Source organism: Lissotriton vulgaris, chromosome 8 (genome assembly GCF_964263255.1).
Source record: "Lissotriton vulgaris chromosome 8, aLisVul1.2, whole genome shotgun sequence".
Classification (NCBI taxonomy): Eukaryota; Metazoa; Chordata; class Amphibia; order Caudata; family Salamandridae; genus Lissotriton; species Lissotriton vulgaris.
In genome coordinates, this window is record NC_141696.1 from 308,595,047 (window position 1) to 308,619,991 (window position 24,945).

Here is a 24,945-nt window from a genome sequence, read left to right on the forward strand (position 1 = left end):
GTATGTGGGCTGGTATAAGTTGAATGAGAGGGACGGAACCAGCTGGGCAATCGCCGTGAGGGCAACGGCCAGATCACCAACTCACCTGCTCTGCACCTGGGGAGGCCGTGTGGGCAGCGGCGGCTGTCTCTCCCACGCCGGACCGGGACTGGGCGACAGCGGGAAGACCACAGATCCCAGCTGCCCCGGGGCCCGGCGCACCACCAGTGACGCGAGTGCTGCGCCCGGAGGCCCTACAAAGCACCGGCTCCATCGAGAGAGCCTCGGGGGACGGAACCAGCTGGGCAATCGCCGTGAGGGCAACGGCCAGATCACCAACTCACCTGCTCTGCACCTGGGGAGGCCGTGTGGGCAGCGGCGGCTGTCTCTCCCACGCCGGACCGGGACTGGGCGACAGCGGGAAGACCACAGATCCCAGCTGCCCCGGGGCCCGGCGCACCACCAGTGACGCGAGTGCTGCGCCCGGAGGCGCTACAAAGCACCGGCTCCATCGAGAGAGCCTCGGGGGACGGAACCAGCTGGGCAATCGCCGTGAGGGCAACGGCCAGATCACCAACTCACCTGCTCTGCACCTGGGGAGGCCGTGTGTGCAGCGGCGGCTGTCTCTCCCACGCCGGACTGGGACTGGGCGACAGCGGGAAGACCACAGATCCCATCTGCCCTGGGGCCCGGCGCACCACCAGTGATGCGAGTGCTGCGCCCGGAGGCGCTACAAAGCACCGGCTCCATCAAGAGAGCCTCGGGGGACGGAACCAGCTGGGCAATCGCCGTGAGGGCAACGGCCAGATCACCAACTCACCTGCTCTGCACCTGGGGAGGCCGTGTGGGCAGCGGCGGCTGTCTCTCCCACGCCGGACCGGGACTGGGCGACAGCGGGAAGACCACAGATCCCAGCTGCCCCGGGGCCCGGCGCACCACCAGTGACGCGAGTGCTGCGCCCGGAGGCGCTACAAAGCACCGGCTTCACCTCCCGCCTACGCGGGACGCGCCCGGGATAAGCCCGGGACAAGGGCGGGACAGTCTTTGGCAGTCGTTGGCAGGAGGAGGTAGGGTAGGGCCAGAGACCCTGCTCCTCGCAATGGGAAAACGCAAGTTAACAACGAATGGTGGAGAAGGTAAGAAGGCTAAAGTCCCTAAGAAATCAGAGACTATAATATCATATCTGACATCTGCAGTGGGGGCCTTAAATGACGGAATTGCCAACGCGGAAAAAGAACTGGGGCTTGACCACACGGTCACAGAGGGGAGGAATGTAATAGACATAGTGGTCCCCGAGCACGTTACACACATCCCCCTGGAACCCACCATAGAAGTCACTACTTCTACTGCCTCCTCTGTCCCTAGGGCTATTACCTCTCCACATGCCCCGGGCAGCGATATTGTACATGTGGATTCTACTGCAAACACGCGTCATAAGGCTAAAAACTCATCCAGGAAGAAGCCACATGAAGTACACGGTGCAAAAGCGGTTAAACAGACAGTCCAGGGCTTCCAGGACAATTTGGTGGGGGTAGTGGAGGGCTTAATCGAATCCCGTCTGGAACCGTTACTGGTGAACTTGGCTAAAGACATTGTGGACACCCTCAAATTATGTGTTGATAACATTATGAAAAAATGTGAAAGGATTGACAAATATCTCACAGAGCCACTCACACATTGCCCACACTGCCGGCCCCACACCAGTAGTAGTGTGGCCCTTGAACATGAAGGGAGGGGTATAACATCAATTGCGGCTTTATCCAGCTCGCCAATGGAAGCGCGCAGCTCGCAATATTTACCTGCACCTATTTCACTTGATAAAAATACTGATTTAGCACGGGGGCCCCAACCAGTAGGGCTCGAGGAGTTGGGGAGGGCTAATACGATACCTACCCCTAGACCTCAGGAGTACCCCTTCAGTGAGCCCAGTAAAAGACTGAGCCGCCCAGTGGATCTTCCCCCGGAGGCAGCAAGCTTAGTTGTCATCCTAACTGGGATTCCGCGCCTTAAACCACAACAGAAGGAATCTGATTTAGACTTGCTAAACAGAACTAGGAGATGGTGTGCTCAGTTTAGCAGTGGAAGTTTGGATGTGGGTAAATATATTATAGCTGCTCGAAGGGTGGATTGGGTGGGGAGGAGGCCTAAATGCGTTGTTGGAGACTGCGTGATTGTCAACTTTAACACACCCAACATTGCAGACTCCCTACTCTGGGATGGTTCTGACCTAGTGAGTGGAGGTATCAGACCACTCCCTTTAGGGTATTTCTATCCTCCCCCCACCTACCTTCAACCCAAAATAAACTTCCCTTATGGCCCAGCCTCTATAGGCAGTGGGGAGAGACTGGGAGCGAAGTCCATTGTATCCTATCAAACCCAGCAGGCACTATTGAGGGCAAGGCCAAATAGTGCTCCAGTAATAGCACCCGAAGTACAGCATACCCTTAGCCAGGGGCCAGGGATTACACTTAGCAATAGGTTCCATCCTCTTATAAACACCTCTACGCTAGACACTAACGATTGACAACCACCCACTGCTTCACCATCTCGGGATGCCACTACAGTAGCTAGCGGTTGTCATGTCACTGCAATGAGCTGGAACGTTGCTGGGCTAAAGAAAAAAGTCTCTGATGAAAGAGGGTTAAAGCTAATCACACAACATGATATCCTGGGTTTCCAGGAAACTTGGGATTCCAGTGGTGAATTCTTCATGGATGGGTACAGGAGCTTTTCGACTAAAGCTACCCCCGGGGAGGGTGGCAGACATAAGGGGGGCCTGTATATATTCTTTTCCATAAAACTGTGGGTCTCCGCACGGAAAATTGCGTTTTCATCTGAAAATATACTAGGTATAGAGTGGGCAAGACCAAATTCCCCCTTAATTTTGAATATAAACTTCTATAATGCACCTGATAGAGATAGAAGCCGCTCACATCTGAGTTCCCTATCTTCTTTCTTAATAAGATATAAGTCACAGCAATCAGCTTTATTCGAAACCCTGTTATTGGGAGATTTTAATGTTCACCCGTGCAATTGGGGATGCGAGAATAAGGAGCTATTAGGCCCACCAGGAGCTCTCAGTACCCACTTCGAGCACACCCTACAGGGGGTGGATTTGGAGAACTTATTAGCAAACCAAAATTTGTACGAGGCACACGGGGCATGGGAGGATGTAAGAACACCGACCTTTGTTGGCAGGGATGCTAGCACGGTCATCGATTACATTTTTATTACACCAGGGTTAATCGATATAGTAGTATCTTACGAAGTGATATTATCCCCCTTTAGTGATCATAACCCAGTGGTCCTGCTCCTGAACATGGGCCGAAATAGCGTCACCCAGGTTGAGCATCTGGGGGGACGTGGCGACACCCTTGTTCCTAAGGACCAGGGCCGCAGACTTAAATGGGCAAAGGTGGTGCCGGATTCTTTTATGAATAACCTTGTGCATAATTCTCAAGTTGATATATCAATATGCATGGATAGTACATCTGAGGGTATTGCCATTATTAGTTCTTTTACTACTATTTGTTCTAATATTAATAAGGACTTAACTTGCACCAAGAAGCAGGTTGATCTCTCCACTCCAAGATGGTTTGATAAAGAATGCTCTAGGTTACATAAAGACCTACTTCTAGCCCTAAAACAACAACCAAGAAATAAAGACCTTGTGGCAGGGCTTAGAAAAAAATATAGACAGGCAACTTAAAAGCGGAAAAAGCTAATCAAAAGCGAGGCTTGGGATAGCCTAATATCGACCAATGTCTTGAAGGATAGCTCCAAATTTTGGATGGTCATTAATCACCCCTATTTTGTCATGTGCTTATCTAGGTTCCTGATCGATACTGTGACCTTATGCCCCTATTCGGCTATAAAGCCCTTTATTCCCTATATTGGCATAACCGTTCAAGTGCGATTTTCTGAAAAGTCATCTCTGGCCTCACACGAGCAGAGCCACAGAGCCACATTCCAGCATGACTCTCTGCTACTTCCTTTGCGACCAATTAGTGCAATGACAGAGCAGCAGTCACTATCTGATATTCCTAGATAACACTCCGAGTTCTTCAACAAGATAAAAACTTAGCAAACCTGGAAATCCCCGCTTGCTATGTTTTGATTAGTAATGGAACTCTAATGAGCAACTGATAACTGTCACTTCCTAGTGACATCTTTAATTGACGTCTTATGTCCAGCAAACTTGCGTCAAACCCGGCACCTGTCAGGTATAAATATTACCAACGTTGCCTTAAGCAATGAGCGTTGCCTGTTGCTGATGCCAGCTGCCTGCATGACCCGTGTTGGTAACAACTAGCACTCTGTCGCTGCAGCCTGCTATCCTGTGGTGGTGAAGCTACTGATTACCATTATCGCCGCTACAGCGCGAACTGTGGTTCAGTACGCTTGAGGAGCCGTGCAGCCGTCCTCTGCGAAGACATCCAGCCCAGCTGCCCGCGGACGCTGTCACCCCTCCTTCCTCGACGCGCTGAGAGAAGCCGCTGCATTTCTCGTGCAGAGAAATCCAGTCCTGGCGCTTCCGGTTTACCCTCGCGGGTGACTGGGATATCGAGAGAGACCCCTGAAGGAGATACCAATCCTCCATCATTCTATTCAGAGGTATGGTGTTGACTAAACCCTTAGAAGAGAATTCTTGAAACAAACCTTGGCAAAACCAACTAAACTTAAGCTACTTACTTACTCCCCCTTCTCACGTGTTAGGCTTAGGTCAGGCACACCGGGGTAGGCTTAGTTAGAAGCACCAGTTGAGTATGTTAGCCTAATGTATATATGACTGTATATATGTTTTATTACTTTTAAACCATTGTATGGCTAAGAAACCATATCAATGCTTTTACAGTTCTATTTCGCAATTCTTATCTTACTGTACGTACTTTTTATAATAACAGTTATTGCAATTGTGGCAATACATTTCTCTTGTACGAGAAGAAAGACTGTTCAATAAATGTTACCCTTTATTGATACATGCCCGTCTCTCTATTCTCTACATATTGTGAAAGTAAACTGCACTAGACTGACTGAGTGAAATCTATGTCTATTGTTTCACACGACCCTAGAGATCGACTCTTGATCTGAGGAGCAAAGTTGTCATGTTGCACGGTTGTTGGAAAACTGAATCCCTTCTTGTCTGTGCCAGGGAAGCTGATCACTTCCTATGCAGAGAAGAAAGTTTCCAGTGACCTCTGAGCTAGTTGGTAACACAACCCAATTAAGTTTAGCATAGTCAGTGGAGGCCTGGAATATAGCCAGTTCCACGTCGATACTACTGTTTATGTTATTCCAATGCGCAGGGCCTAGTGGGAAACTAGGAACTACACTACATGGCGCCCTAACGTTTGGTAAGGCGATAAACTAACGTAAGACTTGTAGAGTAACTCAGTCGTGCATATTTCACACCCCTTTCTCCCGTAAATACTCCAATAGACGTCTGGAGTGGGTGAAAGGTTAAAATCCGCCCGACCTTAGTAGGAAGAGATTCCTATGTAAAGCTCCGGTATATTCAACGTTGAAGGATACAGTGTTCCAAAATATTGTGCACCTAATCTTTGTCTCCTTGGAGACCTACTCTGCAAAAACTGCATTTTTAGAATGTCAGAAAATGAAGAAGCAGTTAGACTGGCTTCCATACTAATAGAGGAAGACACGAGTCTCCTACAGGCAGACCCGGATGCTATTATCATCCCGGTCCAGTTAAGAAGATCTATAACTTTAAAACTTATAGATAACGGACTGCCACCTCAAGGTGGTACAGTAATTTTCGTGATAGAGGCTCACGAGTATCGGCAGACAGAGGTATTCTATTCATGGATAAACTTTCCAGCGGTAAACGCTATAACACAAGAGTTTCACTATTACAAAATAGAGGAACCTCCGGATGAGTACGCCCCTTTCGAGGAGGTTGAAATTCCACTTAAATTTCAAGAGCACCTGCTCTGGTTTAATGGCGCCCTAAAACACAATGATCACATTACCAGGCTCGGTCCACTAGGTAGACCAGGAGCCACGTGGCCGGTTCTAGCCAGCTACACACCACATCCTGACATTGCAAGAATGTCTAAAGAAGAGCTGTTAGCACAGCTAAACACATTAATAAAAATACATAGGCAATTAGTCCAATATGTAATACGGACTGCAACAGTCCAGCCAGCTGTTAATACACCACAGCTGACCCCTCATCAGGGGAACACAAATAAAATTACACCACAGAACATACAGTCATGTCTTGGTAAAACACCCGTAAAACGGGAACAAATTCCTTTCTGGTTAGCCCAGAAAATCACTCAAATAGAGGCAGTATTTCCTGATACTACCCCTATTGAGAAACACAGAATCTTGACCATCTGCCTTCCTATGGGAATCGCACCACACGTGGAGGACTGCGACACTTGGGGTACAGTCTTTGCTTCCATTTACACAAAAACACACGGTGTTCCGTCTATGGCGGTAATACCAGAAGTGCTAAAACAGATTCAAAATGAATTCGGTCCAGAGCCCGCTTTAAATCTAGGTATGAAATTACTGAAAGACTTCAAGCAGGTCACGGCTATATTATTAGCCAACGTAAAGGGAGAAGCAGCATCTGTGGCGATTCGCCAGAAGTTGAGGGAAACAGATATAAAAGATCCTGTTGAGCTAGCAAAAATCATAGAAAAATGCTATGAAGAATTAGGTAGAGACAGCTTGGGTGGAAAACCAGTTAAACCCCAACTGCTCGAAAATCCTGAAAAATTATTTATTAAAAATAATTTAAATATTCCTAAAAAGAGCTGGGATGGAAATAAACAATCCACTCCCAAGGAAAAAGTTTTCCAGTCCAGAGGAAGGTCTCCTCGACGGAGGGAAAGAACTCCGACTCGAGAACGCCAGTCTCCCCAACGGGAGCCCTCTGAGAAAAGATATAACCTTAGAAATAGGGATAATATAAAAAAACCTGATAGATATCAAAGTATTGATACACGTCCCTCTTGATCTCTTCCACAGAATTCGGAAAGAAGAGGACGGTCAGACCCAGGAGAGCACACCAAGTCCAAAGACAAGGAACCTGCTCAAAATAAGAAATCTCAATTTCAGAAAAAGAAGGTAGCCAGTATTAGAGTAATCAACCATGCCGAGAATACTGAGGACACAGTTGAAAAACGGGGAGTGGGCATTGACAATGTTGGACAGTGCAGCAGAGATCAGTATAGCGCGCAAGAACTTGATGAGTCATCTGGAGACAGTGGACACGAATGAATACATTCAGGTTGAAACTGCCGACGCCAGACTTAGCGAGCCCCATAAAATATACGAAATAACATTGCGTATGGAGGGTGATAAGACTAGGAAAATTAAGGGTCTATTTTGGGATAAGCTCTCAAAAGGCTATGATATTCTGTTAGCTGAAAAAGATTGGCCCCCGGAATTTGTTAGGGAGTGCCCTCGTGGCGAAGAAGTGATTATGCCTGCCTTCTCGAATCACATACCGATTCATAAAAAATACACATATGCAAGGAAATGGGCAGTAGCCCAGGCACCTGCATTGTATAAAAATCATGTAGGATGGGATGAGGACTCTCCGCCTCACAAAATCCAGCTAAAAAGTGAACCAACTGCCCAACGGCAGTATCCCATAAAGCAAGAAGCTAAAAAACAGGTCAGGGAGATCTTAGATCAACTTGAATACCAGGGGGTGATTGAAACATGCACCTCTCAAATGAACAATCCTTTGTTTCCTGTCTCCAAGCCAGACAATTCATATCGTCTAGTTTTGGACTACAGACACCTTAATACATGTTGCAAAACTTTTGCAGTACAAAACTCGCATAGTGCAGCCCTAATGAATAACATAGTTAGGAAAAAATACAAAACGACATTAGACATTTCTAATGGTTTCTTTTGTCAAAACATTGCACCAGAAAGCAGATACTTGACCGCTTTCTCCGCATTTGGGTCGCAGAAAAAATTCTGTCGACTCCCACAGGGGTTCAAGAACAGCCCAGGACTATTCTAAGCTAGGGTAACAGAGTTACTACAAATCTATGATGATGAAGCATTATCTTACGTAGATGATATTTATCTCACAGATGACGACTTGGATACTCACTTGAAAAGAGTGAACACCATCATACTTGGGTTCGCAGCAGAGGGTTACAAATTCAACTTTAAAAAGTCCCGAATTGCCCATCTGACAGTACTATTTTTAGGGTACGAATTATCAAGTGAAGGGAAAAGCCTAGCGGACAACTTCTTAGAGAAGTGCGCTGTACTCCAAGCTCCAAAAACGCTGAAGAATTTACAATCAATACTAGGTTTTCTGAATTTCGGAAGAACTTACATTCTAAATTACGCAGAGAGGGTTAAACCTCTCTACGAACTAACTAAACCTGATTTAAAACAAATCAATTGGACTCAAAAACACACAGAAATTTTGAGATCACTGCAAACAGACATGTTAGCAAAAACAAAATTAGACACACGTGACAACACACGTGATCTTGTAATCCGAGTCATCCCAGGAAGATGCGGATTCACGTACCTAACCTCTAATGAAGGAGAAAAGGTACCAATTTCAATTAAATCTCACTTGTACACACAAGCAGAAAAAACATTCAGTCGCACAGAAAGAACTGTGAACGCAGTGCAAATCGCACTAGCAAATGAACGAGAACTAGCACACGGCAAACGGATTAATATCCTCACAGCGGAATCCGCCTTCGAGGCGCTATTCAGCCCAGTAAACCTGCCTACAGTGTCACTGGATCCAAAATGGATACAGTGTATAGATTCTCTAGGAGCGGAAGACGTGAAATACTATTTCGCCCCGCAATACGAAGAACTGAATGATTTAGAATATGAAGAAGAATATCCTCTGCCAATCGAAATCCTGCCTCTCCCACAATACGCCTGTATAATCTATACAGATAGCTTTGTACAGCATTTCAACGTAGAGAGCAAATCCTACAATGCAGCATGTGCGATCATTAAAGGTCGTTGGCTGTGCGGTAAATTCAGACCGAAAGTAACAAAAACTGAATCTGTAAGAAACTGTTCGGTTCAAAGAACTGAAATCAGATCTTTAAAGATGGCGCTCGAAAATGCAGAACGCGAATTCCCCACACTTATAGTGTGCGATTCTCATTTTTGCGTCAATTCTTACAATAACAAACTGCAGAGTTGGATCGAAAACGACTACAAAGATGACACAGGTGCCACAATAAAGCATAAATTGCTTTGGGAACAAGTAGCTCTTTTACACAAAGAACTACAAAAGACTCACGTGATTCACGCACAGAGTCTTCAACGTGATGGCGTTCACGTTGCAGGGAATTCATTGGCTAGTACAGCCAAAGCGGAAGCAACTAAACCGGCTTCCGTAGCCACAAAAAAGCGTACAGATAAGTACATAGACGGGGAAACCATGCTGGCAGTAAGAACGACCGTAAAAGGCGACTGTGCAGCACTACCCGTAAACTATCCACTCAATTATGCATACATAATCGATGCAAACTCCGTTCCTTTTGCTCGAATCCCTGGAGTGGGGGACAGAGTAATTCCAAACAGGAGCAGGAGGGGCTTCCTCCTACTGGAAGCACACATGGGGTTGGGTCTGAAACACCAAACAATCAAAGCCTCTCTGAAAGAATTGCAATCAGAGTACTGGTGGCCAGGAATGAGTATAGATATTCAATGTTTTGCTCAAAATTGTGAAGACTGCAACAGAGATCGCAGTAATGAACAGGCCAGTGTAGTTTCAGGATCCCTTCTAGACAGCATAAGGCGGTCTATCTGCGCAATCAAAGATGAGAAGCGCGTCCCAGTGTACAACGTTTAAGATGAAATACACTTAAATAATGAGGCCTCCAGCGCTCGGCTGACGCTAGAACGGTTATAAAAGATTCGCGAGTCCATATCGGCATATACGCAATTACCACGTTCCATTCTGACCAGGGTCCTGCTTTCAGCTCTCGAGCCTATAAGGAGGCCATGGCCAGCATGGGAATTGGGTTGCGGTATTCTTGTCCGTCGCATCCCGAAGGGAATAGTGTGGTAGAAAGAAAAAACCGGGACATAAAGCAATCTATAACAGCAAAGGTATTAGGTTCAGGCGCTGGGTGGGTCAAACATTTAATAAGTGTCCAGACTAGTCTTAACAACATGCCAAGAAATTCTCTAAAAGGTTTCAGCCCATACGAACTATTGTTCGGAATAAGAATGAACGTTCAGGACCTCGATAGTCAGATGTCAGTGGTACAAGAAGAAAAAACGCAGTTTGATGTAAAAGACCGTTTGGCTGTTTTACAGGAACTGAATGAAACAAGAAAATCATTAAGCAACATAAAGTTAAAGCAACAGCCAAGTACCACTGACGAGGCACCACCCGCAACAGCCCCAGCAAGGCCTGTCTGGATTCCAAAGATTGGGGATCTAGTCAGAGAAAAGATCGCGGTTAAGAAGGAATTTGGGCCTTCTTACAGAAAAGCAGTACCTGTCTTGGCAGTCACCGGAACAAGATCAGTTGTGCTACCGCCCCTTGCTGGTAAAAAGGAGAACAGAATCGTGTCCATCGATCTGGTAAAACCACAAGCATGTGGCCTATAATCAACAGTAGGCCCAGTGGACTCCCAAGAAACAACAGAATACCCAAACTTGCAACAATCCAAGAGGTTCAAACTGAAAGACTCATCACATTCGATCAGCCTGCAGTGCACAATGAAGGACTATGCAATACAGCCATGGAACTCGTGCCTCTTGAAACACAGATTGAAACAGTTCGCCAAGAAACAACACCAGTCTACAATGATGTGGCATCAGAAAGTGCTACCGAAAGACAGATTGAAAGAATTGACAGAACTGCCTCTGGTTATTTCATCAACTTCGACAACTTCTCTGAAGATTTTAACGACCCCGAAGTGATGCCAGAAACAAAAAAGTCTTTTAAAGAAAAAGCAACGGAACTCTTTCATCAACTGAAGGAAATCTACTTTATTTCCCCTTGGCTAGAGTTCTGGTTCGGTCTAGGTGTATTTTTCCTCCTGCTTTGGCTCATCATGGTATTATGTTTGGGAAAATTCATTGAAGGAAAATATATTACAATGGACACAGCAAGTCAGAACATCAACCTAGTCCTGAAACCACACAGATCATCCCACGTGAAGAAAAGAGAACTGTCAACAGTAAATGTCACAGCAATTCCAATACCTGGTGGGGTAGTATGGGAGAAAACAGACTATGAGATCTATGGTCCGGTCGAAATCCTGAAGTATCCTCATCAACTAAAGGTTTCCTTAAGTGACTTTGTTACACCTAGTACATTCTCTGATGATTGGGACTTTAACAGTATTAATGACATGATGTCTGATTTAGTAATGTCAGCTAGATTCACAGATCATGATTATTTACAAGGTTCATCTAGTTATGAGCAATTATTCTGTTACACCCACTATGGGGATCATTACTTGCATAAATCTGCACAGCCTAGAAATGTTTTTATGTATAATCAATGGGAACATTGTTCTACACCACCTAAAAGCAGTTCTAAAGCATTTTTTGAGAAATTCAAATATTTTTCAGGGTTTAACACCAGTAATGCAGAAACGTTTTATTATAAACTGTTAGAGAAAACAGGAATGAAAACAATGCTGACAAATTCTAAATTGATATATTCAGAAGCATTTTATGATAAAATGATGACATTTGGTTTTGATTATTGGAAAAATAATATTGAAACGAAAACAATTTGGGGTACAAAAGATTGGCAGGTGCAAGGCATTGAAGCACTATTTAGAACCTGCATGATACCAGAACAAATGTTATTTTTAAATGACACTGTACACCAAACATCTTGTCTTGGCCTAGCTAAGAACAAAGACCTTAAAACACCGTCTATACCAAAGCCAATAGCTGAGAATGCAACTGCAGATAATGAGTTAGACGTGTCACACATTTTACATTTCAACAGAACACATCCTGATTGGAATAAGTGGTTAATCTGGCCTACAGACACAAATAACTGTCAAGATAGGTTCCTGAATAAAACACAGGGTTTAAAAATGACCAGATTAGACTCAAGATATTCCCAGAGACAACATCCAGGAATAATAACAACATACAGTGTAGGGAAACTCTGCCTAGAATGGCTAACTACATCCACACTGGCTGAAATTAAGCAACACTTGTCTTTATTAAAAGATGATGCTGATTTGCGCGATTTCATTCTTGGACCACGCAAACAGCGTCAAAAGCGTTTCATAGCGACCAGCATCTATGCTTCTTACAACGAGGCTTGGAAAGTAAAGCAAATTGAAACTGCTGAAAAGATACGAGAAATTGATCGTATTAATTTGGAAAAAACACTTTCTGTGGTAGACAATGGGTTAATGACTCTGTCTTCCAGAATATATTCGTTGGACAATATTGTATCATCTGCCTTTGATGTGATAGACAGAGATTTGCTAATGTTACAACATGGCCAGTCTCAATTACGCTCTATTATAGAACTAGGCTGGACGCTGCAAAATCTTCGTTCAGGCTATGTGCCTTGGCGTTTGATAAACACAACGTCATTATTTTCCATTTTTAACCTTACTGATAAACAGATCAGTTTGGCACAGAAAGGAGCAGACTATACAATCTTGAGCATCGAGAAACTCGAGAGATTACCCTTGACAATGTCAGAAAGCCCTGTCATTGAATGGATAATACATGGAATTATCACAATTCCGATTACAACTTTCCGATTTCATAAGTGCCTTGAGTACATACCTGCTGGCCAATATGAACAATTGGGTAAAGGATACTTAAAATCCGAATGGAAATTACCATACACTCATTCTTGCTATAGTGACAGCGACAAAAATGTATTTCTTAGTGGTGACAACTGTAAACACTCACTAAGCGGTATACTTTTGTGTCAGGGTATTAATTTACACGGAGCATGTGATGGAAATTCAAATAACCTTTCATGCTACCAGCTAGTCACACCTGCAACTCAGATAGAGCCCTTCTTTATGCAACTCGCAAACGGGAGTTACATTCTAAGAACGGATCACAGGTGCTGTGGCCTCGCGCCCGGACTAAGTTATCTAGTACAAGTAACGTCCATGGTCAAATGCTGTATGCAAGCATTGTTCCCGAGCGGGCCTCCAGACATAGTGACTCCCATCTGGCCTCATCTGAATCTCTATTCTATACGAATTGATACATTAAGCAAAATGAAATCTGTGCTTTTACAGACAACAGTGCCTATAACGTCATCTAAAGAGACATATGATCTTCTAGTCGCAAGGACGGCTACTGAGGTTCATGACCTTTTATCAACAAATTGCCCCGTGCATTTCGTACAAATGCTCGACCAACTCCTTAACATGTCTAGTGCTACAAGCATCCCAGGCATATTTAAGACAGTCTTTACGGGACTGCTAACACCCTTCCAGGCAATTTTGGGAATCTTTCCTAATTTTGTGCACCCCATCTTTGGTGGTATTCCACTATTTTTGGGACTCATCGCAGGGATTCTATTTTTGACCATCCTGCTACGTTATGGCAAGCCTCGGCTCAGACATAGCTCCCATGGGAATGGAAGAGACAATCCTAGCAATGCGCTACAGGGACAGGATAACTAACGTCCTCGGATTGGCCAGGCTGAGAGATCTAAACATGACCTGGTTCCTTTCATTCAGACCGATATGGCAAAATTGCATTTTACCTGTGCTACGGTGTATGCTTTGCGGCGAGGAATGCGTGTTGGACATCTGTCTTTCACTTCCATCAGCAGTACCAATGGACGTCGATACTTTGCTAAGTCCAATAACGGCTCACGCATTGTGTTGTCCCCAGCGGCTACCAATCCTGATGACGGCATTTGTGGAGACTCCTGTACTACAGCCAAGTGGTAACAGTGGAGCGAGTGACAAAAGCAACATCATCCAGGTACAACGTGCTGTGAGCATTGCTGGTCCTGTCTTCGATGACAGCAATCATTCTCACACCTGCCAAGTTACAGCGCTATCTAATTTGGTTGAACTATCACCTGATTTTGTAGACCAATTCTTTGCGAGCCTGTCTGATACGATGTTCTCACCCACAGAGAAACAATAACTTTTTAACAAGCTTTCCGACACACAGCGTTCCTATGAACTCTGGATTCGGCCTTCAGTTTTGATCAACAAAAAACTGCCAGGAGCTTTGGTAAACTGATTTTTCTTTGAATTGGACAATTTTTAAAATATTGACCTTTTTCTTCTTTTTGGCACGAACAATTCTTTGCTTAACGTAAAAACTATTCTTAGAGAACAGAAGCTTCACACTTCTATTTCTAAACACATCTAGAGACATAACAACATTACACCAGCCTCTAGCACACATGTTATTACAATGCATTTTTATGTGATGATTTATCTCGCATTTCTTCTGTCAGAGATACTTCATGTGTAAATCTTTTTGCATAATCGTTCATTGATTTTATATGCAATACCTTTTGAATGATTACTATGCTTTAAAACTACGTACAGTACCTAAATTCCATGTATTACAAGTACGCCTATTTCGAATGCATTTATGTATTTTGGGGTAGGCTATGTTACACAATGTTACACATGCATCTAATTGCTTAGTTTTAGTAATTTTGATGGACATGAATTCGTGGAGTGGGTGTCATGTGCTTATCTAGGTTCCTGATCGATACTGTGACCTTATGCCCCTATTCGGCTATAAAGCCCTTTATTCCCTATATTGGCATAACCGTTCAAGTGCGATTTTCTGAAAAGTCATCTCTGGCCTCACACGAGCAGAGCCACAGAGCCACATTCCAGCATGACTCTCTGCTACTTCCTTTGCGACCAATTAGTGCAATGACAGAGCAGCAGTCACTATCTGATATTCCTAGATAACACTCCGAGTTCTTCAACAAGATAAAAACTTAGCAAACCTGGAAATCCCCGCTTGCTATGTTTTGATTAGTAATGGAACTCTAATGAGCAACTGATAACTGTCACTTCCTAGTGACATCTTTAATTGACGTCTTATGTCCAGCAAACTTGCGTCAAACCCGGCACCTGTCAGGTATAAATATTACCAACGTTGCCTTAAGCAATGAGCGTTGCCTGTTGCTGATGCCAGCTGCCTGCATGACCCGTGTTGGTAACAACTAGCACTCTGTCGCTGCAGCCTGCTATCCTGTGGTGGTGAAGCTACTGATTACCATTATCGCCGCTACAGCGCGAACTGTGGTTCAGTACGCTTGAGGAGCCGTGCAGCCGTCCTCTGCGAAGACATCCAGCCCAGCTGCCCGCGGACGCTGTCACCCCTCCTTCCTCGACGCGCTGAGAGAAGCCGCTGCATTTCTCGTGCAGAGAAATCCAGTCCCGGCGCTTCCGGTTTACCCTCGCGGGTGACTGGGATATCGAGAGAGACCCCTGAAGGAGATACCAATCCTCCATCATTCTATTCAGAGGTATGGTGTTGACTAAACCCTTAGAAGAGAATTCTTGAAACAAACCTTGGCAAAACCAACTTAACTTAAGCTACTTACTTACTCCCCCTTCTCACGTGTTAGGCTTAGGTCAGGCACACCGGGGTAGGCTTAGTTAGAAGCACCAGTTGAGTATGTTAGCCTAATGTATATATGACTGTATATATGTTTTATTACTTTTAAACCATTGTATGGCTAAGAAACCATATCAATGCTTTTACAGTTCTATTTCGCAATTCTTATCTTACTGTACGTACTTTTTATAATAACAGTTATTGCAATTGTGGCAATACATTTCTCTTGTACGAGAAGAAAGACTGTTCAATAAATGTTACCCTTTATTGATACACGCCCGTCTCTCTATTCTCTACATATTGTGAAAGTAAACTGCACTAGACTGACTGAGTGAAATCTATGTCTATTGTTTCACACGACCCTAGAGATCGACTCTTGATCTGAGGAGCAAAGTTGTCATGTTGCACGGTTGTTGGAAAACTGAATCCCTTCTTGTCTGTGCCAGGGAAGCTGATCACTTCCTATGCAGAGAAGAAAGTTTCCAGTGACCTCTGAGCTAGTTGGTAACACAACCCAATTAAGTTTAGCATAGTCAGTGGAGGCCTGGAATATAGCCAGTTCCACGTCGATACTACTGTTTATGTTATTCCAATGCGCAGGGCCTAGTGGGAAACTAGGAACTACACTACAATTTCTCTACATCAAACAATAGTGTTATGGACTGTGTAATTTCTGAAGACCAATGGGTTGAACATTTTAGCAAGATCTATAAGAGTGATATGCTTTCAACAACCAGTAGGTCCTACCAGCCTACGATAGAAGCCCCCCCTGTTGTTTTTAATGAACTGGAGGTCAACAGGGCAATAGTTGAGATGACCAAACACAAGGCTCCAGGACCCGACGGAGTCCCGGCAGATTTATACAGCTCAAGTCCACTCTTTTGGGCCAAAATACTCACTAACGTTTTTAATGCAACGGTTACAGTGGAGTTCCCCGAATCTTGGGCCACCTCAACTATTGTCCCTATATATAAAAAGGGGCCAAGAAACGATCCGGCCTGCTACAGGCCGATATCGTTAATTGACTCCGCTGTCAAGATTCTCGGCAGAGTTATCTTGACTAGACTGAACAATATTGTGAAAGAAAAGGGGGTGCTCTCGGAACTCCAGTACGGTTTCCGTGAGGAACGGCGCACAATTGACCAGTGCCTGAATTTACATATGCTGGTCAGCAAATATACCGTGGCAAAAGAGGGTCACATATACCTTGCATTTATGGACCTTTCTTCGGCCTTTGACTTGGTCAATAGGACCAAGTTATGGGCCATTTTAGCTGGGATAGGGTTTGATCCGCCCCTCATAGACTTCTTGGCGGCCATTCATGAAGATTTATCAGCATCCATAAGAATAACTCAGGAAGGCAACACCACCAGACCCTTCAAATCCAGAAGAGGAGTGAGGCAAGGCTGTATTTTAGCCCCCCTCTTGTTCACCCTATACATCAACTCTTTGGACAAAGCATTGGAGGGGTCCACACTTGACATCCCGTATGTGGGGGGATCCGCAGTGCCTGTTCTGCTTTACGCAGACGATGCGGTCCTCCTTGCCCGCACGGGTGTGGGGCTACAAAAACTCCTGGATGCCTTTGGCGATTTTATGGCGAAGCTCGACCTCCTGATTAATAACAAAAAATCGCACGTCATGGTGGCCGGGAGGCGGCAAAGGCCGAAAAAATTAAAAAGTTTTAGTTGTTGTGGTGAGGGGGTCTCAAGGGTACAGGTCTTCACTTATCTGGGTGTGATTTTTGAGGAGAAGGGCTCATGGAAACCGCAGGTGTGTGCCAAGTCACTTTCTGTAACCCGTTCAACCTCAGCCCTGCTAAGATTTGCAAAGCGACTAGGCTCACGCCCAATGGAGGCACTATTGAAAGTGTACAAAACAAAATGCCTTTCCATAGCTACCTACGGCGCAGTGCTGTGGGGTTACCACTCATCCGGGGTCTTGCAGATTGTGGAAAATCAGATTCTTAGAACGTTACTGAGTGTCCCACAATCCACCCCAGTTTTCTCCTTACACACAGAGTTAGGCTTGGGTTTCATTACTGATCAGCTTCTCTTGGAACCATTGGTGTGTTGGGCCAAAACCTGGTTGAACAATGAAATTAGGATTAACCACATTATTCTTAGGGATTGCATGGCACTGGATAGTGTTTTAAAGATCCCGTGGATGGCTTATGTCAAGGGCGCCCTGGAAAGTCTTGGTAGGCCCAATCTTTTTAGCCACCCTAATACAATTTGCAAGGGGGACGTGAAATGGATTAAGGATAATTTCCTGAGGATGGCAGCGCTAAAGCGGGAGAGTGAGGAGCTGACTAAACCCAGAGCCAGAGCAAACTTCCTCCTCTTGACTACACCCTCGATTGAACCTTATCTAACAATTGTAAGCCGTCCATACCATCGACACCTTCTTGTTAGATTTAGGTTCAACATCATACAGTACTCATTGGGAGTTTTCCCTGTATGGGGGGTGCCAGATGAGTCAATTCCTTGTAGCTGCGATAAGGTCTCAGAGCAGTCCCTTATACATTTTGTAATGTTTTGTGAGCACTTCAAGAAGAGTAGAAAATTATATCTGGTCCCTATTTTAAGGGAAGCAGGTTTTATGCAGGTGCGCCCAGCGTTACTGCATCTACAGTTATTAGGGAGTACCAAGATAATCTTCGGGGTTGCTAGCTTTCTGGTCGCAGCTATGCGCACTAAAACCAGGAAGCTATCCCCGAAGGACTTGGAAGGGGGACCTCATTATCCTGCTGACTTAGCTAATATTTTTTAAATTAACTATTCTTCTTATGATTACACTGTGAATGTATTGCTTTTGTATTAACATCTAAATTATTGAATGGACCTACATATCACTTTGACTGATTTTTTTAACTGTTTTATCCATATGAAATATACGATATGTAAAAACAATTTCTTTTTTAACAATTGTTTTTATAAAGTGCATTGTATTGTTGCTTTTATGATTTTAATTAATCGAATAAAGCTGGCTTTTTTGACTTTTGACTTTGACGTTGAATGAGATCTAATAATTTACAGTTTAATCGAGATGAAACAGAAGTGGTGTTGTTTGGTCCGAATCCATTGCCCGAATAGATTTGTAGTTGGTCAAGAAATTGTCCAGCTCCCCCCCTTTTCTCCTGAGGTTTGCCAGAAATCTGGAGTCTTGTTTGATTCTCACCCCTCTTTTAAGACGCAGGTTTTTTTGGTGATGACGTCTTGTATTTGGATGATGACATTGTTGCAAATGTTTTAGTTTTTTCTCCCTTGGGATGCACAGTGATTGTGCAGGTTTTGGCCATCACCCGACTGGATTTTACCTGTGTCTTCCTGATTACCTGATTCAGCGAATGCAAGTTGTACCAAATATGGCAGTCTCTCTTTTCTTTAAACCTTTGGATAGACTTCCACTTTTTTGTATTCGAAGAAGCTTCATTGAATCTCTGTTCGGAAGAATTATGTTTAAAGCCTTGGTTTTTGCTCACCGAGCAATTTATGAGATGTGCCACAACGTCTTATGGCTAGATTATGGCAATATTTTCTAGCCCAGTCTTTGCACTCTGGTGATGTCCGGTTGCTGGTGGTTTCACATTCAAACTGAGGAGGAAAGGAGGGTCCTCTTTCTTAATCCTGGCTGCCCAGCTATGGAATCATCTTCATTTTTATGTAATGAACATGTTGAATTAGGAGTGTTTTTGCAAAATAATAAAACTCACCTGTTTAGCATGCTTCAATCCCATTTGGTGATTGGATTCTGCATTCCCCACTGGGACACTCTCTGCCCTCTATATGTTCAGATATTTTTCAACAAGTGTTCGAGCATTTTCAACAGTATAAACTAAAGTTCCAATTGTATACAGCTGATCAACAAACACATTGTTTGCCATACAGAAACTTTCATACCAACAATACCATCACTGTGTGCTTGTAACACATCCTTCACTGAATGAACAGGAGCCCCCTCTACATGAATGGAAACAATGAATTAATTATTGTAATAGTTGAAAAGAAGTATGTCTCAAGTGAAAGGTCCCTGGGAATAGGAGGCCCAAATCATTGGATGTCCTCCACACCTTCTGAGATTAGAATCAAGTGCCATGAATTGCCTGGAAACAGAATTTTTCAGACCACTATGTGTGAGAAAATGAATAGATAAAAAACTTGAAATGTCCCCTGTGAAACTCCAGCACTTATTGTGCCTTCCGATAATGGGACAAGGAAAAATATGGTTTCTGGTCTACCCTTGGTAGTTTGGGTGTAGTAGCTTGAACTCTGCTGCTCGGATCTGTCAAATCACCCTTTTGACAAGGTAGGGCCCATGACATTTAGGAGTGGAAAATATATGCCATTAGAAACTGCCTGTCCCCCAGTGACTAGGTCCAGTATGGTATTGTTACTTTTCAGGCAGTAACTGGCACATAGAAAAAGCCAAAGTATAGATTGTACATTTTAATCTATAACGTTTGACCTATACCATTCAAAGTCTTACTTTCATGTCGAATAAATATCCATTCTAATAGTAAAGGCAGATTTGTATTATATATACATGGGAAACATAACTTTGAGAAAGTTACAGTCTCCCTGTCTACACTGCTGAAGGTTAATTTTCATTAGCTCTGCAGGCATTGCCAAGCTTGTGCATGGCTTGAATTTGGTGTGAAAGAGGTGTGAAAATCCGTCCCGGAGTATGGATAATGGGAGTGGGTAGGGGCTTTCTTCTCCTGGCAGTGAGAACAGTTGCGTGTGCATAACATATTTATTTAGTACAAAAGGGCCTACCCTGTCACAAGTAAATGTCAAGCGACAGTTGGAAAGGAACCACCTTTTGTCCCGATAGTCAGGCTGGCACCAAACCCAGTAGGGGGAAAGCTACCCCCAGAACTGGTTGTGAGTGATCAAAGGGATGCATCAATATCATGGTGTTAGACATTTCAGTCTTAAGCATTGGATAGCATAGGGGTAGCAAATTACTATTTCCACTCCAGAGAGTGCAACAGTAGGGAAAGCGTTGGATAGCGGGAGGGTAAAAATTACCATTCCCACTCCAGAGAGTGCAACAGTAAGGAAAGCTTTGGATAGCGTAGGGGTAAAAATTACTGTTCCCACTCCAGAGCGTGCAACAGAAGGGAAAGTATTGGATAGCGGGAGGGTAAAAATGACCATTCCCACTCCAGAACGTGCAACAGTAGGGAAAGCGTTGGATAGCGGGAGGGTAAAAATTACTATTCCGACTCCAGAGAGTGCAACAGTAGGGAAAGTAATGATTTAATGTTTAAATAAGAATAAATGAATTATCAATACCAATTTGAAATCAATTAAATATAATTACCATTTACAAAATATTTAATATTTATTTATTTATAAATACCAATAAATGTTATTTAGTACAAATTAATTACCTATTTATAATTAACAACCAATTAATTTTCAATACCAAAAATGTAATGAGATAATAAAATTACTAATTAATTAATTAACAATAAATTATTTATCAATACACAAACATATTTTAAATAATTATTTAATTACAATTACATTACATCCCACTCTATTCCCCTATAACCCACAACCTACTACAAATAATAAATTAAAACAATCAACATCATTATCAATCAAACAATTAATTAAAAATAATTACCAATTAATACAAAATAATGATCTATTAATAATTAATTAACAATTATTAATTATCTATACATATAAATATAAATACATATTTACTTAATTACAATTACATTACTACCCACCCTATTCCCCTATAACCCACAACCCACTTCAAATAATAATTAAAACAATTAACATAGTTATCAATTAATCAATTAATTAAAACTTAATTACCAAGTAATAAAAAATAATTACCAAGTAATAATTAATTAACAATTATTAATTATCAATACATACAAATAAAAATACATATGTACTTCATTACAATTAAATTACGTTCCACCCTATTCCCTTATAAACACAGAACCCGCTACAGAACTAAAACACAAAATTAAATTAAAAATATTTATTAATTCATAAAAACTAATATTTAATTTACTGTAATTAAATGACTTTCCACCCTATTCCCCTATAAACCCACAACCCGCTACAGAATTAAATTACGCAAAAATTAACTAACATAATATTCCTTATTAAAAAAAAATGAAACATACATTACACGTACAATATATATTTTGAACACATATACTAGCATACATAACACGAAAAAAAATTGATATTATGGAAAACGATATTTTAAATTTGATATTATGGAAATCGATATTTCTTACCTTAATTTCAATATTCTAACCAGCTATATTTTGGTAATTCAATATTCTGTTCTCTCTATATTTTTTCATTTGATATTCTGGGCAGTCGATATTGCTGAATCGATATTTAAGGTGTTCACCATGCCTTGCTATTCCATTTTTGCTGGGCTTTTTTTTACCTGGACTTTGCTAACCAGTGCTAAAGTGTGTGTGCTCTCTCCGTTAAACATGGTGAAATTGGTTCACACCCAATGGCCATATTTAATTCAAGTCCATAGTAAAGTGGTAGTACAAGTACACAGGGCCTGCAAATGATATGCTACTTGTAGGCCTGCAGCACTGTTTGTGCCACTAACCTAAGTAGCCCTTTTAAACATGACTCATGCCTGCCATTGAAGCCTGTGTGATACCGTTGACTGGTATCCCGCCTGCGCGTTGCTTTTTACTTTGTTTTTGCCTCTGTACTGCCTGCCTCATATTGCTTCTGCCTATATCTCTGAGCCCCCACTGTTGGTTTTTTGTGATTGTTTTCTCCCTTGTACCCCCTTCTCTTGTTGTCTCTTTGCCTGCTGTGACCCCCTCCCGCTCCACCCTTAAGTTTCCCGCCGATGTGTCTCCTGTGACCCCACCCCCTGCAAACCCGTTTGCCACCCCGCTCCCGCCTCCCAGCTGCTCCTCCCTCCCACAGCCCCTCATATGAAGGCAGTGCAGCGGGCGTGCCACTGGCACGCTGAAGGCGCGCCTAAGGCAAGCACATCTGTGCCCGTCCAGGCCTGTACCGCGCCCAACGCCAGGACCCCCGCACACACCACGACACCTGCCTCCGCTACGACTCCACCTGCTGCCACACCGCCCCAAAACACACCCAAGGACACTTCTCCTGCTGGATCTGCATCTTCACCAGCACCCGGCCCGCCAACCCGCCCAACAGGGAACCCAGCTTCCTCAGATGTATCCTGCTCAACACCCACTCTGCCCGCAAACACGCCGCCAAACTCTGGGACCTACTGGACACCAACTCCCCAGACATCACCTTCCTGACGGAGACCTGGCTGATCCCCTCCTCGGCACCTGACATCGCCATAGCCAACCCGGAAGGCTACAAGATCACCCGCAAGGACTGCACCAATGGAATAGGAGGAGGAATTGCCATCACCCACAGGAACACTCTCAAAATCTCCACATATGCCGATGACACCCTCATCACCGCCGAACACCTGCACTTCCAGATCCACACCGACCCCAACAACACCCTCAAAAGCACCCTCATCTACTGACCCCCTGGACCCCGTCTGCATTTCAGCGACTCCATCACCGACTTCATCAGCACACATGCCCTCGTCTCCATGGACTATATACTCCTCAGGGACCTGAACTTCCACCTCGAGAACAACAACAACACCAACTCCTAACCCTGATTGACAACCTCGGACTCAGCCAACTCGTCACAACACCCACTCTCTGCGCCGGCCACACGCGTGACCCCATCTTCTCAGCAAGCACTCATGTCTTCTTCGACCGCACCACCGAACTCCACCGGACCGACCTCCGATGCATCCACTTCACCTTCCGGAAACCCACCACACACCACCACAACACGCAGATGCCTCATCGCAGCTGGGGCAAGATCACCACGCACCAGCTAACCGCCACCCTTGCCCGGAGTACACCTGCGGACCCGACTGACCCGACACTGCAGCTTCAGACAATGGATCAACGACTGCGCCAACACCCTCGCCCCGCTCAAGAAGCCCCTAAACACCCACACCAGCAAGAGTGCCAGCTCTCAGCGAACCTGCCGAAAACTAGAAAAAAACTGGACCTGTGAAAGAACACTTGAAAGCTACTTAACCCCCTGGAACGCCACCCATCAACACCACCAACTCATCAGATCCACCAAAAGCACCGCCTTCAGAGACCGCATAGACAACAATGCACACAACAGCAAAGAACTCGTCAGCATTGAGAAGAAACTCTCCAACCCCAGCTCCAACACCAGCGACATCCCACCATCACAAGACCTGTGCGACTCGCTGGCCATCCATGACAGCTTCGATACCGTCACCACCCACATCCCCGCTCCCACGACCACCACATTGGCACCAACGCCTGCTCACCTGAACCAACACCAACGATGACGACACCATCAAGATGATGAACACCGTCTACTCCGGATCCCCGGAGGACCCCTGCCCACACCACATCTTCAACAAAATCAGCAGCATCATCGCACCTCTCCTCCGGAAACCATCAACATCTCCGTTGACACAGCGACCTTCCCGGAGAGCTGGAAGCATGCAGAGATCAGGGCCCTACTAAAAAAAACAAGGCAGACCCCAAGGACCTCAAGAACTTCCCGTCCATCCCCCTGCTCCCGTTCCCAGCGAAGGTCATCAAAAAGCCCGTCAACAAACAACTGACCAGCTTCCTCGAAGAGAACAACATCCTGGATCCGTCCCAGTTTTGGTTCCGCAGCAACCACAGCACCAAAACTGCCCTCATCGCCGCCACAGACGACATCAGGATCCTGCTCGACAATGGATAAAACGCGACCCTCATCCTCCTGGACCTGTCAGCATCGTTTGACACAGTCTGCCACCACACACTAAGAGCACGCCTCCACAACGCCAGAATCCAAGAGAAGGCCCTGGACTGGATCACCTCCTTCCTCTCTGGGAGAACCCAGAGAGTCCACCTTCCCCCGTCCGCTCCGAAGCCAACAAGATCATCTGCGGCGTACCCCAAGGCTCATCCCTCAGCCCAACGCTGTTCAACGTCTACATGACTTGCCCACGTCGCCCAACGGCACGACCTCAACATTATTTCCTACACCGACGACACCCAGCTGATCTTCTTGCTCACCAAGGACCCCCACACCGCAAAAACCAACCTCCACGAAGGAATAAAGGCCATCGCCGACTGGATGAGGAACAGCCGTCTGAAGCTGAACTCGGACACAACAGAGGTCCTCATCCTCGGTTCCACCCCTACGGCCTGGGACGACACCGGGTGGCCGACGGTACTAGGAGCACCCCCTACACCCACCAACCACGCACAAAACCCGGGGGTCATCCTCGACTCGACTCTCTCCATGACAAAGCAGGTCGATACTGTCTCCTCCTCCTGCTTCAACACCCTTTGCATGCTTCGCAGGATATTCAAGTGGATCCCCACCG